Source organism: Thalassophryne amazonica, chromosome 6 (genome assembly GCF_902500255.1).
Source record: "Thalassophryne amazonica chromosome 6, fThaAma1.1, whole genome shotgun sequence".
Classification (NCBI taxonomy): Eukaryota; Metazoa; Chordata; class Actinopteri; order Batrachoidiformes; family Batrachoididae; genus Thalassophryne; species Thalassophryne amazonica.
In genome coordinates, this window is record NC_047108.1 from 94,937,953 (window position 1) to 94,956,222 (window position 18,270).

The following is an 18,270-nucleotide window of genomic DNA, read 5'->3' on the forward strand; positions in this document are numbered from 1 at the left end:
CCTCTTACGCCTTTCATTGATTATTATTCTGTCAATATCAGCTCGCTCTTTTTAATATCACTACCCAAACCAATCACCCTTAAAAAAGAAGAAAAGAAAAGAAAAAAGATTAGTCAGTGTCTGGTCTACATATACTAGAAACCTTCCATCTTTACATTATTTTATGCAGTACTACCAATAATCTATTCACCCAAATCCCAAAGTGCTAGTGTGCTTAGGTCAGCAATACAACTGGCTGTCCCCCCACCCAAATACAATGTAAAAAACACAGAAGACTTTTCAGTGAATATCTCTTAATTTACTACTAAGGCGATCAAGACAACGGCTACGCCAATTGAATGCAGCGGTACAAATTACTGCTGATGGATTTTTGGCGCACGAGTGTGCCTTTTCTTCTTTTTGAGGACCAAGGGGACCCCCACTTTTCACCTGACTACACCAGATCAAAGAGATTTGGGAATGGACCGGTTGTCTGCTTGGGTGGCTGCCATCCAGAGCCCAAGGCGGTTTCATAGTATTGTGGATGCTGCAAAGTGCAGCACCAGCGCATGCTCTCAGATTTGACTTGTTACAAATTAAATAGAAAATTCTTCACATTGTATTTAATTTTCAACACCCCCAACCCCGCCCCTGCACCGATTTCAATTACATTTAAAAATATAGTGTGTAAAACTTTTGCACAGTGCGGTAAAGTCCCTTTACAGTCTGAAACACTGGATACATTCAACAAACCCTCATCATCCAGCCTCTCAGTCCAGCAACTACTTGAGGGCTCCACCTGTACTTTGCGTTACCGAGTGACCGGGGTTTAATTTGAAAAGAATAACCGGAAACTGGTGCGCACGCTGTCTAACTGGACGGCGGTGCTCGGAGCCGAGAGGGTCAGGGGGAGGAGAGGCAAGGGAGTGGAGCGAGAAGACGGCAGGAGATCCACAGGGTGACCAATTTAACTGGGCCATCCTTTGGAGGGTCCAAATGATCCTCCGCCGCTCGGACCGACGGCTGCGCGCCTCACGGGACCGACATGATCACGGTAAGTGTTTCCTCCCCGCCGCCGCCGCGGGCCCGCGTGCATAATAAACGCCGTGTTGTCACACGTTGGCTTTTTAAACGCCGTTGCTGCTGCTGCTGCAGACGCATCCCGTGTTTTTGAATGACGGAGCTGCGGGAAGGCCCGCGCCCGTGCTTCGTGCGTGTTGTCCGGCAACCGCGGGTACTCGTCAGAGGAGAAGGAGGAGGACGGAGTGCGCATCAGGGTGCGTGTGTGTGCCATACGACGGGCGCATTGTTCTTGAAATGAAAAAACGGGCAAAGCGCTCTGTGGTCGTCGGGCTGATTTATACTGCTGCGCGCTGACTGATGCTGTGGAATGCGTTTATTTGTTTATCCCCGCGCGCGCTCGCCGCGGAGATGAAGGAGAAAAATAAATGTGTGTTGCGGAGCTGGAGAGCCGAGCAGCGGCGTGCTGGTCCCCGCGGTGGCCGTCACACAGGCCGCCGTGCTCTCTTACGTAACCAGCCTGCGCTCTGTCTATGCGGCCCTCACTCGTCCTGTGCGCCCCGATTTATTTATTATTTTTGTTTATTAATTTAAAAATACACATCATGATGCGTAATAAATAGGTGCGTTCGCTTTGATCACTCTGAGTGTCTGATCTGTTTTGGCGTCTGGATGACGAGCCGGTGGTACGCGCGCCCTCGTGGAATGAGCCCACGATGAATGACTGCACGCCCGTCACTGTAGCTGCTGTCCGGGTGGAAAGGTCCACGAGGAACGTGTCAGTCAATCACCCACGCTGCCGCCCCCCTTCGCTCTCCTGCGCTCAGGAAAACGCGCCACGACGCGCGTGGGTCCACGCCGGGCGACCTTGTACAAGAGATGTGGGGGGCAGCCCACGAGGAGGTGGAGGAGGAGGAGGGTCTCCGTCAATATTCAGTCTTGTTGATCCGCCGCGAGCACGACGAATGAGGACGTGACAGAAAAAGCGCATGCAAGCGAGTAAGTGCGCTTTCTTCTTCTTTGCTTTCACGGTCCTGCGTGACTCTCTGGTGACCTCCCGTTGGATTTGTGTAAAACTTTCAGGGGCGTAACCAGACTGCGGGGGGGGGGGGGGGGGGGGGGGGGGGTCACAGATGAGGCGTCTTGATCGTGGCTACATCTGAATGTGCACATCAGAGTACTTGAAAGTAGGCAAAAAACAGTACACACAATCTGCAGAGTGTCCAAATAAAACCTTGTTTCCACCAAGCGGCCTCTGTTTGGCAGGTGGAGCGTGGTGGATGTCAACATGCGTGTCAACATGCGTGTCATGGAGATGGACAGTGTGACGTCATATCGTTGTTCCTTCATAATGATCACCAGGAAAGTCTGCACATCCTCAATTCACCAAGCTTGGCTGCTTCTCACTGAAATTCATTGTTGCGTGGATATTTTAAATTTTATATTTTCAACAGGGTTCCATATAGCAGTGGTGTCTCAATCCAGTCCCCTGCTCTGCCACAATCTGATTTGCTAATCCAGATATTTGTTAGGAGTTGATTGGCTGTGCACCTGAGTGAGCCACGGCCACCAGCATGAGGCATTTTCCCTTTGTGGTCCTGATTTCGAAGAAAAAGAAGAAAAAAGATAATCCCAGCTGGTGTGGACAGGTGTGTCCAGTCCATTGATCATGAGCCATGGCTGCTGGACTCTCTTGGCCACTTCCAAAACCGGTTCTCTCTCCAGTCATCTCCGCTATTTTGGTGTGCTCCCACAGCAGCTTCGCCATCAGCTCCTCACAAAGTTAATTATCTCCTGAACATCACGTATTCTGACTTTTTCCAATGTAAGAAATACATCTGCATGTTCCTGTAAAAAAACACGTTGTGGAGACATTCTGTGTGCACGTTCACGGCGGAAGTAAAATTGCGTCCTGCAACACTGACAGCAGAGTCAGCACATGTTAGGATCCAAAATCCGACAGACTCTCAAAAATGTAAGAGTGAAGTGTGTGCCTCCTGTCTGTAAATCCGAGCCATCACTTTCGAATCAAAAAGCTATTTGTTGGACTCTGCTTCTTGGACATCGGGATGTTTCTGCGTTTGCTAAAATGTACATCACACACTGAGAAACAGCGAGAAATGCTGAGAAGTCTTCTGGAAATGCACCTGCTGGCTTGCCGAGCGAGAGGGTTAATTAGTAATAAAATACATCAGGGAACACTAATTATTACCTTTACAATCATGAATACTTTAATGTTGTGTTGCTAGCCGGGGAGTTAAATAACGTCTTTTAATATACTACGCAGTTTTCTGCTTGGTTTGTCGCCTGAATTACTCAAATCAGTATTAGCTGTATTAGTTAATAAAACACACAATACACAGTATTTCACGCATAAAAATACAGTAGTAACATGTACTGTGTGTACCATTTATTAAACTGGACACAGAAAGACAGAAGTCTGAAGAAAACAGTAAAAACTACACCTTTAATTACTGTTGTTGCTCAGAGTAGCCATCTTGGATTGTTAACCCTTTTTGGTGGTTTGGGGCGCACGTTTTAAATAAGGGTGTCAGAACCCCCACACTGCCTGCTGTAATTTGAAGTATGGGTGTTGGGGGGGGTGCCCATTTTCTCAGAATGATTTATTGGGGTCACCGATTGTCCTTACAGATGTTTCATCTGGCTGCAGCAGATAGATGGCTACTTTCAGGAGGTGTGGTGGTTGTCTTCTTGCTATCCAGGATCCAAGGAGGTTCTGTGGTTTCAGGGTGGGGCTGTCGTGACCTCACTGAACAGCACAACAGTGTCTCTTGTCTGTGGTGGCTAACGAAGGGAATCCAAACGACACATCACCAAAAAATTAGTGATTTCCACACAACGTCACATGACTGTTGAAGGTAGCCAAACACATCAGCTGACCATGTGACCAGCATAGCTCCACCAATACCCTTAAACACAAAAGTGTTCATGACTGACAGAAGAAATGTCAAACACCATAACCTTAAAGGATGAGTTCACTTATATTAAAACATAACAGATCAAGTTTCTGAGTGTTCTACTGTCTTTGGTGATTGTTTTGTAAGCAAGATGAAGTAGTAATGTATGACAATGAACAGGGCAGTTGTCCAGAAAAAAACTCCACCACACACTTGTAATGGCAAAAGAATAATGTTAGAAACCTACATTGTAATCATCAATACGTTAGTAGTGCAGCGATGTCTGAAGAGTATTGCTTATCTGAATGAAGGTGATATGAACTAAAGTGTTTGCTGACTGTGTCCAAAGTTTTCAAAACATCCATACTTTGAGTGGTGGAATGTCCAGAAAAAAAACAGTAGAAGGTCCAGCAAGTGTTAGGTGAATTCCAAGATATCTCATATCTGAGCGACTGGGATCCAACAACAATTGGTGCATAGTCTAGGTACCTGAGACTCAAAGAACTCGCTTGCTGAATTCACCATGTTGACAAATTGGGGGTCCTACTGTTTGGTAGTGGGCTTTGGGAACTCTCCTTTTATGGTGATTAGGGTCAAAACTAAAAGATGGTCCAATCATATTGAAAACTATACCACATTATTTGTCTGATCATAAAGATTCCAAAAAGGTATAGTTTGGACTATCTGACTGAATGTTCTGGAGTTATGGGGTAAGAACATCAAGAATGGTGACAAATGTCAGTTTCAGTTTGTAGAGAGGTCAAAAGTTAAAGTTGCTCCAATTTTGGCAAAAAGTGATGCAAATTATTGCTTGAGCTAATAGGATTAATAAATGGAATAGTTTTGACTGTGGTAAATGTTGGTCTGCAAAGTAAAGGTCAGTGTCAACATCCATTGGATTCTATGACATGTGACATATGTTACCCCGTAACATGATAACTAAGTATGACATATGGTGCAAACTATTCCTTTTTACATTTTACATTCCTATTCCTTTTTACCAGCTCAGTCGCCATGTGTTGGGAGTTCACTCCAGTGAATGAGAGGGTCGCGTCCCTACGCCTTCGGGTCGGGGACAGGTCTATCACCATTGTCTCGGCCTACGGGCCGAGCAGCAGTGCAGAGTACCCGACCTTCCTGGAGTCCCTGGGAGGGGTACTAGATAGCGCTCCGACTGGGGACTCCATTGTTCTCCTGGGGGATTTCAGCGCCCATGTGGGCGGCTACAGTGAGACCTGGAGGGGGGTGATCGGGAAGCACGGCTTCCCCGATCTGAACCCGAGTGATGTTCAGTTGTTGGACTTCTGTGCTAGTCACAGTTTGTCCATCACGAACAGCATGTTCAAGCACAAGGGTGTCCATAAGTGCACATGGCACCTGGACACCCTGAGCCGGAGGTCGATGATCGACTTTGTAGTCGTATCATCTGACCTTCGGCCACGTGTCTCGGACACTCGAGTGAAGAGAGGGGTAGAGCTGTCGACCGATCACCACCTGTGAGTTGGATCCGCTGGGAGGGGAGGAAGCCGGTCAGACCTGGCAGGCCCAAACGTATCGTGAGGGTCTGCTGGGAACGACTGGTGGAACCCTCTGTCAGCGAGGTGTTCAACTCCCAACTCCGGGAGAGCTTCTCCCAGATCTCGGGGGAGGTTGGAGACATGGAGTCCGAGTGCACCATGTTCTCCACCTCCATTGTCAATGCAGCCACTCGTAGTTGTGGTCACAAGGTCTCTGGTGTCTGTCGCGGCGGCAATCGCCAAACCCGGTGGTGGACGCCGGAAGTAAGGGATGCCGTCAAGCTGAAGAAGGAGTCCTACTTATCTTTGTTGGTAGGTGGGACCCCAGAGGCAGCTGACAGGTACCGGCAGTCCAAGCGTGCCGCAGCCCGTGTGGTCGCAGAGGCAAAAACTCGGGTCTGGGAGGAGTTCGGGGAGGCCATGGAGGAGGACTATCGGTCGGCCTCGAAGAGATTCTGGCAAACGTCCGACACCTCAGGGGGCGGAAGCAGCTCTCCACCAGCACTGTTTATGGTGCGGGTGGGGAGCTGCTGACCCTGACTGGGGATGTTGTCGAGCAGTGGAAGGAATACTTCGAGGATCTCCTCAATCCCATCGCCACGTGTTCCGAAGAGGAAGCAGAGATTGGGGACTCAGAGGTTGACTCATCCATTACCCAGGCCGAAGTCACCGAGGTGGTTAGAAAGCTCCTCGGTGGCAAGGTTCCTGGGGCGGATGAAATCCGTTCTGAGTACTTTAAGTCTCTGGATGTTGTGGGACTGTCTTGGCTGACACACCTCTGCAACATCGCGTGGCGATCGGGGACAGTGCCTCTGGATTGGCAGACCGGGGTGGTGGTCCCTCTGTTTAAGAAGGGGGACGGAGGGTGTGTTCCAACTATAGGGGGGATCACACTCCTCAGCCTCCCTGATAAGGTCTATTCCAGAGTCCTGGAGAGGAGAATTCGACTGATGGTCGAACCTCAGATTCAGGAGGAGCAGGGTGGTTTTCGTCCTCGTTGCGGCACACTGGACCAGCTCTACACGCTCCATCGGGTGCTCGAGGGTTCATGGGAGTTCGCCCAACCAGTCCACATGTGTTTTGTGGATCTGGAGAAGGCGTTTGACCGTGTCCCTCGGGGCACCCTGTGGGGGGTGCTCTGGGAGTATGGGGTCCGGGGTTCTTTGCTAAGGGCTATCCGGTCCCTGTACGACCGCAGCAGGAGCTTGGTTTGCATTGCCGGTAGTAAGTCAAACCTGTTTCCAGTGCAAGTTGGCCTCCCCCAGGGCTGCCCTTTGTCACCGGTTCTGTTCATTATTTTTATGGACAGAATTTCTAGGCGCAGCCAGGGTGTAGAGGGGGTCTGGTTTGGGAACCACAGAATCTCGTCTCTGCTGTTTGCGGACAATGTGGTTCGGTTGGCTTCGTCAAATCAGGACCTTCAGCGTGCACTGGGGTGGTTTGCAGCCGAGTGTGAAGTGTCCGGGATGAAAATCAGCACCTTCAAATCCGAGGCCATGGTTCTTGACCGGAAAAAGGTGGTTTCCCCTCTTCAGGTCGGTGGAGTGTCCTTGCCTCAAGTGGAGGAGTTTAAGTATCTCGGGGTCTTGTTCACGAGTGAGGGACGGATGGAGCGTGAGATCGATAGACGGATCGGTGCAGCATCTGCAGTGATGCGGTCGCTGTATCGGACCATCGTGGTGAAGAGAGAGCTGAGTAGGGGGCAAAGCTCTCGATTTACCGATCGATCTACGTTCCACTCCTCACCTATGGTCATGAGATTTGGCTCATGACCGAAAGAACGAGATTGTGAGTACAAGCGGCCGAGATAAGTTTCCTCCACAGGGTGGCTGGGCGCTCCCTTAGAGATAGGGTGAGGAGGAGTAGGGAGAGGAGCTCGGAGTTGAGCTGCTGCTCCTCCACTTCGAAAGGAGTCAGTTGAGGTGGCTCAGACATCTTTTCCGGATGCCCCCTGGACGCCTCGCTGGAGAGGTGTTCCGGGCACGTCCCATTGGGAGGAGGCCTCGGGGAAGACCCAGGACTTGCTGGAGGGACTACATCTCTCGGCTGGCTTGGGAACGCCTTGGGGTTCCCTCGGAGGAGCTGGGGGAGGTGTGTGTGGATCGGGAGGTCTGGGCGGCTTTGCTTGACCTGCTGCCCCCGCGACCCGAATCCGGATAAAGCGGAAGAAAATGGATGGATGGATGGATGGGATGGATATTCCTTTTTAAAACCCTATTAACTCAACCAATAAATTGCATCAGTTTTACCAAATTAGAGCTACTTTAACTTTTGACCCTTGTACAAACTGGAATTGACCTTTGTCACCATTCTTGCTGTTTTGTTGGATCTTTGCTTCGCTCCTCTTCAGAAGTGGCAACTCCCCTTCTTAACCCCTCTCAAAGCCATTAAAATATGTCAATTGTGAGTCACTTTTGTGCAGATTTAAGTGACTAACTGGGACTCCTGTCTTGGTGCGAGAAGGAAATGAGAATCGTCCTCCGTTCCGTTGCTCCAAACGCTGCGCTGCTCTGAGTCAAGTTAGAAAGATAGAGTCCGGTCTTGGAATTAATAACTTCAAAGCGAATCGCTGTTTAAATCAAATGACACCTCTCTCCAAACATTGTAATACAAACAATAAACTGCAATCAATCAAAATGTTTTTTTCCTTCCTAAAATGAGACATCCTGTGCCGACGTGCAGCAGCCCAAGACTGTATGGCTGCAGACCTTCAGACTTCAGCAGCTAGCTGAGCTCAGCACAGATGTATGGAGAGACTTTCATGCCATTAATGTCTGAAAGAAAATGATTTTGACAAAAACTACAGATTTTTTTTTTAATCTATGTCCAGAGATTAAGGATACACCATGTAGAGTTTATTTATGTCCAGAGTTTAAGGATCCAGTGACCAATTTCATATTTATTTACTTTAACACTCAATAAAATGTTGTTGACATAGAAAACCCGTAAAGCCTACTTTTAGTACACAGAAAATTCACAGGAGGTATCGATAAGGAATCTGCTTGATAAGTGTCTCCAATAATAGCGTCTGTCGATAAAATCTGATCAATACCCATTCCTATTTACGAATATAGCACCAAATCACAACAAAGGTGCCTTCGAGGCACCTCCCCTTTGTAAGGTCTAACAGTACCAACCCCCCTGAGCAAGCACACAAGTAGAAAAAGTATTTGGGCAGCGCAGTCTTGTTTGTGTGCGGGCGCTAAAGGGGTAAAATATGACGCATATCACGTAATTTCTGTACTCCCGGGGACAGAAATGCGACACTTTCTCTGTGTTTTTGGGCAAATTACAAGCAAACAAAGTGAAAATGCAAAGAAAAAGTGACAGTGCGGTGGGAAAGTGGACATGTGTTGCGGTTTGTTTATGACCCAGAGCTCTAACATGTTGAGGCGGTTTTGCAGGAGAGAGAACACAGCTACTGTGGTTAGCCATGTAGGCTAACACTTAAGCCTAGTTTACACATAGACGGTTTTGTCGGCGGGCAGTACGTAGACCGAAGTTCGCGGTTCTTCCGGCTGTTTTTGCGGTGGAAAGGGGCGGAGCATTTTGCCGGCATTTTGGACGCCATATTATCCGCAAATACGCAGATAAAATGCCGCTAAATCCGACAAATAAAGTGGCGTTTTGACGCCGTAGCATCCGGCACACGTCAGGCAATGGGGGTTAATACCCAGTTCTATCCTTTACAATCGCAGGTTAAGATGTGCGTGAGAACGGCGGTGTTCTGCTGCCGCCGATAATGCCCTGTGTACCGCTGGATTTATCCAGGCAAATCCTGCATTACTCCAGGAACTTTTGCATATAGGCACCGCCCCCAGAGTATAATAGGCTGAAGCCTCTGTCATTTCAGGGGGAGGGAGATCATCCTCAGCCTTTTCTTCTCCTTCCTTTCCCCCTCCACCACAGGGCTACCCTCTGCTTCTGAACCAGACCTCTTGGTAAGTCCTTGCCGCTGCCAATTTTCTTTTAGGAGACATACTGGAGCTTCTCTGCAAAAATATCCGGAGCTGGCCGTGAGTGAGATGCCTGCATGCAGCGCGCTAGCGTTTTTATATTGACCGCCGCCTATCGGCCGTTTGGAACGCCGTTAACCGGGAGGTGGCGTTTAGAACGGCGTACTGTCCGCTAGCACTGCCGTTTTGTCTGCCTCTGTCGCCGGTTAAAATGCCCTTGAGGACGCCGATGTGGGCTCTATCGCCGTTTTACACAGCGTTGATTAGGGATACAACGCCGGCTGCCAATTACGGCGGTGTAAACTGCGGCACTACAGGAAGGGGCAGGATGAAACGGCGATTAAAAAGTATCAAACGCTGTTGTTCGCGTTGTCTCCGTCGTCACGCGAATTCTCCGGGAACGCTCCTGGAATTATTCGACATGTCGAATAATTTTTCGACGATTCCCGGTACAGCTGGAACTAAGCCACACACCCTAGTGCCGGCGTTAACAACAGCGTGTGATCCTTAAGACGGCCAAAAACTCTTCCGGGACGCTTCCGGGAGCTCTTACCGTCTATGTGTAAACGGGGCTTTACCAACATGACTGCTCCCATTTGCCTCGTCTTCCCTTCTCCACTGGGAATCGAAAAAAAACCCCTGCACTTTTCGTGACTGCTTCGGTGATTGCGGCCGAAAACAAAACAATACACTATTTTCCTGTGTGGTCAAATTCCACGATATCATGCAGGGCTCAACAGAGACTGTGCTGCCCTATAGCCTGGACTGGGTGTTGGGCAGGGTTGTTTAGTCCTGTGACTTTGGTGCATTTGTCAGTGACTTGGTAGGTGTTGCTGTGATCTTCTTGGATTCAGTGAATACCCGTACTGCAGCACTCGAACTGAAGGAGCAGTCTGTTTGTCTGGGTTTCCAGTTGTTCAGGATCGAGACTAAGATTCAGGCTTTCAATGAATTCCTGGAATCAGCCATTAGACGTGTATCTGAATGCAGTGAAAGTGTTCAACTTATCTTTTATCTTGGTGTTCTCCGGGTCTTCAGCCTTTGAGATTGAGAGACACCTGGGAAGATGTTATGAAGTCATGGGGATCCTGGACAGATTTATTAGGTGATGTTGACACATTTTATAGGGGAATGAAGGTCCAAATCTTTAGGGTCTTGGTGCTTCTAGTCTTACTATATGGTTGTGTGACTTGGAAGCTAACTGGTGACTATTTGGAGGATGCTTGGGTGCCACTGGAATGACTGTGTGTTTCAAATGAACCGACATGTCAGGATGTTGTCACACTTGGGGCAACTTGGGGATTAATAGGGGAGGTGATGGTCTAGTGGTTAAGTGTTGGGCGTGAGACCAGAGGATCCTCAGTTCAAATCCCAGCCTGACCGGAAAATCACTAAGGTCCTTAATCCCCTAGTTGCTCCCGGTGTGTAGTGAGTACCTTGTATGGCAGCACCCTCACATCAGAGTGAATGTGAGAGACATATAAGACATGATATATCAAATCAGAATTTCTGAAAAATTAGTATTGTGAAAATTCAACATAATACACCGAAGAAATAACAGCCTCTTGCAGAAGAATCATATTGATAGAAAATATACAAATACAAAAGAGTTAACATCAAGGATTCCAATTTATCTTTATGAATAATTGGTTTCTTTAACATCAAAACATTAACCACAGATTGCTTTCCACATAATAGGAACCGTGATATAATTATGTCTCGGATCGTGGAGATAGTGTGCCGTTACACCCTCACAATGCGCACCGCTTACATTGTAGGTGATCATCAGGTACAACATTTTGTTTCTCTAGGACTGAGCCACAGTGCAGTTGTCTCATTTGTGAGGATCCCAGCAGCAGGAGAAGGCCTTTGGACCTCTCACATAGCACCTGGCTGCAGCAGATAGATGGTTACTTTTAAGAGGTGGGAATGGACCAGTTGGCTCCCTGGTTGTTTGCAGTCCAGAACCCAAGGTGGTTCCATCATGTGGCTGATGCAGCGAAAGGCAATACAATGCATGCTTCCAGGCCTGATCTGAATTACATCTGTGCTGAAATTCATTTGTTAAGCCTGTAAATTGAGCCAATCAGCTTCTTTAGACATACTTTAATTTAATTTAGTTTAACCTTTATTTAATCAGGTTAGTCCCATTGACATCAACATTTTTGCAAGGGAGACCTGGACATTTATAAAGTTTTGGATGTGGGAGGAAACTGGAGCACACGGAGGAAACCCACGCAAACATGGGGAGACCATGCCTGTGTTGGACAGAGGCCATATTGATGTGCAACATTGCATGGCTAAATCAGACATTCTGGCTCATGCCATTTTGCTAACATCAGTCGCGAGACAAGACTTTCATAGGGAAAAAACCCCCTCCATAATCCGTGTTTGGCCTTACCGTTGCCACTGCCCGACTTACCCGTTGTGTTTGTTTTGGCATTCCTGTTGTCTTACCCATTGTACAGCTTCATGGAGGCCAGCAGTTATCGCCATGGAGATCGGCCATTTTGGATGTAAACAAAATCGCGTGGACATTAAACGCTGGAACCCAACAGTGATGTTCACTGATCACACCTAACGGCCATGAATTTGACATTCGCAGCTCCCACAGAAAGTTAACAGAAGACGGCACAGTGCTTTGATGCCAGTTCCATCCACAAAATAAACATTAGATGATTACAATCAAAACATTCCCATCATGTGTGACAATAAACTCACCATAACTCTGTAACGTCTGTCCATACTGCCTTGAACATTTCCTTTTATAGTAGAACATTCACAGCGCTATGTCATCTTTATTAAATGTCCAGATTAGGTTCTGCTCTCGTTTGATAAGCTTAGGCTTCTCCAAAAAAAAAAAAAAAGAAAGAAAGAAAAAAAAAAAGAAATTGGCGCAGTCTGGCTGATTTGTTTGTGTCCCTCTAAGTCTCGCTGGTACCATGTGACATGACATCAGATTGGGTGGGACTGGTGTAGCGACTGCTGGCCTCTTTGGTGGAGTGGAACAGGGGAGGATTTTCTAAGAAGACAATTTCAGATATAGTTTGGCAGAATACACATGGGGACCTGAGCCCAGATTGATCTGTTTTCCTCGGTTCTCTGTGATGCGACAGACAAAAGTTGCACTGTTCCCAGTTTTTCCAACCACAGCCACAGAAGCCTGTAGTATAGCTACTTGAGAGTTATAGATTTCTTGGTGGCTTCCCTCACTAGTATCCTTTTTGCATGGTCACTCAGTTTTGGAGAATTTCCTGCTCCAAACAGATTTATCATACAGTACAATACTGTTTGTTTTTCTAAATGATTAATGTAAATGAATTGTTCATGTTGCATATTTTAACACTATAACACTATGAATTAAAGCTAACAGTCTGCACCACTTACATGTCATGATTGTTTGGTTTCATCATTATTGTTGTGGTGTACAGAGGCAAAAATGACAAATTGTTACTGATGGACCTGAGTGTTTATCCAGAGGAAGGTCAATGCATTTTTTTATAAGCGTATGTTAGCCACTAAGTGGCTAGTGGCTAACATGCTTGTTAGCTATTGTATTTGCTAGCATTAGTGTTAGCCCTTAAGTGTTTGTTGCTGTCATGGTCATGTGATGTAGCTGTTCATTTTGTGTTTCAGCTCTTATGAAACAGAATCATATTCTCTGACACTCGAAGGACATTTCCTCATTTCCTCATTTCCCCAATCGGACCGGGAGTGACATGTTTAGCCGCATGTTCTCCTTGAATTGCTGTCTGTCTGAGTGGTGTCCAAAAAAATGAGGTGGGCTTCATAGATAATTGGCAAAGCTTCTGGGGAAAACCTGGTCTTGTTAGGAGAGACGGCATCCATCCCACTTTGGATGGAGCAGCTCTCATTTCTAGAAATTCTGGCCAATTTTCTTAAATCCTCCAAACCGTGACTATCCAGGGTTGGGACCAGGAAGCAGAGTTGTAGTCTTACACACCTCTCTGCAGCTTCTCTCCCCCTGCCATCCCCTCATTACCCCATCCCCGTAGAGATGGTGCCTGCTCCCAGACTACCAATAACCAGCAAAAATCTATTTAAGCATAAAAATTCAAAAAGAAAAAATAATATAGCACCTTCAGCTGCACCACAGACTAAAACAGTTAAATGTGGTCTATTAAACATTAGGTCTCTCTCTTCTAAGTCCCTGTTAGTAAATGATATAATAATTGATCAACATATTGATTTATTCTGCCTTACAGAAACCTGGTTGCAGCAGGATGATTATGTTAGTTTAAATGAGTCAACACCCCCAAGTCACACTAACTGCCAGAACGCTCGTAGCACGGGCCGAGGCGGAGGATTAGCAGCAATCTTCCATTCCAGCTTATTAATTAATCAAAAACCCAGACAGAGCTTTAATTCATTTGAAAGCTTGACTCTTAGTCTTGTCCATCCAAATTGGAAGTCCCAAAAACCAGTTTTATTTGTTGTTATCTATCGTCCTCTTGGTCGTTACTGTGAGTTTCTCTGTGAATTTTCAGAACTTTTGTCTAACTTAGTGCTTAGCTCAGATAAGATAATTATAGTGGGCGATTTTAACATCCACACAGATGCTGAGAATGACAGCCTCAACACTGCATTTAATCTATTATTAGACTCAATTGGCTTTGCTCAAAATGTAAATGAGTCCACCCACCACTTTAATCATATCTTAGATCTTGTTCTGACTTATGGTATGGAAATTGAAGACTTAACAGTATTCCCTGAAAACTCCCTTTCTGTCTGATCATTTCTTAATAACATTTACATTTACTCTGATGGACTACCCAGCAGTGGGGAATACGTTTCATTACATTAGAAGTCTTTCAGAAAGCGCTGTAACTAGGTTTAAGGATATGTTTCCTTCTTTATGTTCCCTAATGCCATATACCAACACAGTGCAGAGTAGCTACCTAAACTCTGTAAGGAGATAGAGTATCTCGTCAATAGTTTTACATCCTCATTGAAGACAACTTTGGATGCTGTAGCTCCTCTGAAAAGAGAGCTTTAAATCAGAAGTGCCTGACTCGTGGTATAACTCACAAACTCGCAGCTTAAAGCAGATAACCCGTAAGTTGGAGAGGAAATGGCGTCTCACTAATTTAGAAGATCTTCCACTTAGCCTGAAAAGAGTCTGTTGCTCTATAAAAAAAGCCCTCCGTAAAGACTAGGACATCTTACTACTCATCACTAATTGAAGAAAATAAGAACAACCCCAGGTTTCTTTTCAGCACTGTAGCCAGGCTGACAAAGAGTCAGCTCTATTGAGCCAAGTATTCCTTTAACTTTAACTAGTAATGACTTCATGACTTTCTTTGCTAATAAAATTTTAACTATTAGAGAAAAAATTACTCATAACCATCCCAAAGACGTATCGTTATCTTTGACTGCTTTCAGTGATGCCGGTATTGGTTAGACTCTTTCTGTCAGATTGTTCTGTCTGAGTTATTTTCATAGTTACTGCCTCCAACCACTCAAAATGTCTATAGACCCATTCTACCATGGCTGCTCAAGGAAGCCCTACCATTATTTAATGCTTTGATATCTAAATTATGATCAATCTATCTTTATTAGTGGCTATGTACCACAGCTTTTAAGGTGGCAGTAATTTAAACCATTACTTAAAAGCCATCACTTGACCCAGCTATCTTAGCTAATTATAGGCCAATCTCCAACCCTTTCCTTTTCTCTCAAAAATTCTTGAAAGGGTAGTTGTTAAACAGCTAACTGATCATCTGCAGAGGAATGGTCTATTTTGAAGAGTTTCAGTCAGGTTTTAGAATTCATCATAGTACAGAAACGCATTAGTGAAGGTTACAAATGATCTTCTTCTGGCCTCAGACAGTGGACTCATCTCTGTGCTTGTTCTGTTAGACCTCAGTGCTGCTTTTGATACTGTTGACCATAAATTTTATTACAGAGATAGAGCATGCCATAGGTATTAAAGGCACTGCGCTGCGGTGGTTTGAATCATATTTATCTAATAGATTACAATTTGTTCATGTAAATGGGGATCTTCTCACAGACTAGGTTAATTATGGAGTTCCACAAGGTTCTGTGCTAGGACCAATTTTATTCACTTTATACATGCTTCCCTTAGGCAGTATTATTAGACGGCATTGCTTAAATTTTCATTGTACGCAGATGATACCCAGCTTTATCTATCCATGAAGCCAGAGGACACACACCAATTAGCTAAACTGCAGGATTGTCTTACAGACATAAAGACATGGATGACCTCTAATTTCCTGCTTTTAAACTCAGATAAAACAGAAGCTATTGTACTTGGCCCCACAAATCTTAGAAACATGGTGTCTAACCAGATCCTTACTCTGGATGGCATTACCTGACCTCTAGTAATACTGTGAGAAATCTTGGAGTCATTTTTGATCAGGATATGTCATTCAAAGCGCATATTAAACAAATATGTAAGACTGCTTTTTTGCATTTACGCAATATCTCTAAAATTAGAAAGGTCTTGTATCAGAGTGATGCTGAAAAACTAATTCATGCATTTATTTTCCTCTAGGCTGGACTATTGTAATTCATTATTATCAGGTTGTCCTAAAAGTTCCCTGAAAAGCCTTCAGTTAATTCAAATGCTGCAGCTAGAGTACTGACGGGGACTAGAAGGAGAGAGCATATCTCACCCATATTGGCCTCTCTTCATTGGCTTCCTGTTAATTCTGGAATAGAATTTAAAATTCTTCTTCTTACTTATAAGGTTTTGAATAATCAGGTCCCTTCTTATCTTAGGGACCTCATAGTACCATATCACCCCAATAGAGCGCTTCGCTCTCAGACTGCAGGCTTACTTGTAGTTCCTAGGGCTTGTAAGAGTAGAGTGGGAGGCAGAGCCTTCAGCTTTCAGGCTCCTCTCCTGTGGAACCAGCTCCCAATTCAGATCAGGGAGACAGACACCCTCTCTACTTTTAAGATTAGGCTTAAAACTTTCCTTTTTGCTAAAGCTTATAGTTAGGGCTGGATCGGGTGACCCTGAACCATCCCTTAGTTATGCTGCTATAGACTTAGACTGCTGGGGGGTTCCCATAATGCATTGAGTGTTTCTTTCTCTTTTTGCTCTGTATGCACCACTCTGCATTTAATCATTAGTGATTGATCTCTGCTCCCCTCCACAGCATGTCTTTTTCCCGGTTCTCTCCCTCAGCACCAACCAGTCCCAGCAGAAGACTGCCCCTCCCTGAGCCTGGTTCTGCTGGAGGTTTCTTCCTGTTAAAAGGGAGTTTTTCCTTCCCACTGTTGCCAAGTGCTTGCTCACAGGGGGTCCTTTTGACCGTTGGGGTTTTTCCGTAATTATTGTATGGCTTTGCCTTACAATATAAAGCGCCTTGGGGCAACTGTTTGTTGTGATTTGGCGCTATATAAATAAAATTGATTTGATTTGATTTGAAAATGCTGCATCATTTCATTAGAAGGATAAGTCAGCAGGAAAAGAGGCAGAAGGTCACAGTTGTGTTCCTAAGCAGTTGTTTCATTGATTATTTCAGTCAGTTTTCAAACACAGTCATTTTCTTAAGTGGTCGCTTCATTTACTGTTTCAGGCATTTTGAAACATTGAATTTTTTCTCGTATATATATATATATATATATATATATATATATATATATATATATATATATATATATATATATATATATATATATATATAATTTCTACCTCATTTTCTTATTTTATTGTATTATTACTGTTGGGGAAAGTGTAGTGACACGGACCCACAACAGGGGGCGCAAATGACCGGTCAATAGATGAGCCAAAAGGTAACAATTTAATGTTGTGAATGTGCACAACGATTATACAGACAATCACAGAATCTGATAGCAGTCAATACACCAAGGTGACGTGTGGGCAGGCTCGAGGATAGAAGACGTCTGTCCTGAGAAGAGCCGGGACCACACGATTTCCACCGCCACAGAACCTGGTGAATACTGGAGCCGCCAAGTCCCGAATTCCCAGGTGATCACCGTCCCCGACTGTCGGATCTGGTACTGCTGGCGAGGAGCACAAACGGTGAGATGTGGGTGTGTGCACACCCAGTAACAAAAACAGTCAGAAGGTGGAAAGTCACCTCCACCTCTAATCACTCACTCGTGCAGCTCCTGTTAAACCACTTATCTGGTTTGGGTGTGAAGCGAAGCCGTCGCTGTTCACACCAAACGCCAATCCAGCAGATAAGGCACACCACAGGAAAACAGTTGCAAAAGAGTTCAGACTATGACACAGTTTTAGATACAGCAGAGAATTACCTTCACAGGTAGATGATATGTCGGCAATGAGGTGGAGATGACGTCCGGTCGTTATGGAGTGAGATGATGTAGTGTAGATGGGTGACAGCTGTCAAGAGATAATGAGTGACAGCTGTCACCCCCGGTTGTGTCCGTGGCGGCAACGACCTCTCGTTCCTGAAGCCCGCACTTCAGGCAGGGCTCCCTCTCGTGGTGGGCCAGCAGTACCTCCTCTTCTGGCGGCCCACACAACAGGACCCCCCCCTCAACGGGCGCCTCCTGGCGCTTGACCAGGCTTGTCCGGGTGACGGTGTTAGAAATCGTCCAGGAGGGCCGGATCCAGGATGAAGCTCCTCTTCACCCAGGAGCGTTCTTCGGGTCCATACCCCTCCCAGTCCACCAAATACTGGAACCCCCGGCCCATCCGACGGATGTCCAGGAGCCGGCGCACCGTCCAAGCCGGCGCACCATCCAAGCCGGCGCACCGTCCAAGCCGTCTCCCCGTCGATGATCCGGGCAGGAGGCGGCGCCGGCCCGGGAGCACAGAGGGGTGTGGTGCGGTGAGGTTTGATCCTTGACACATGAAAGACCGGGTGGATCCGCAGTGAAGCCGGGAGTTGGAGCTTCACT

At 46.1% G+C, this 18,270-nt stretch overlaps 1 protein-coding gene across 1 annotated transcript in view; it reads left to right on the top strand.

Annotated features, from left to right (window-relative positions):
• The first annotated feature begins 879 nt into the window (after positions 1-879).
• Positions 880-18,270, top strand: part of LOC117512679 (adenylate cyclase type 6-like) — a 133,650-nt gene continuing 116,259 nt past the window's right edge. Inside the window, 1 exon segment of the mRNA XM_034172839.1 lies at positions 880-1,033. The gene's annotated coding sequence lies outside the window, so the exon portion shown is untranslated.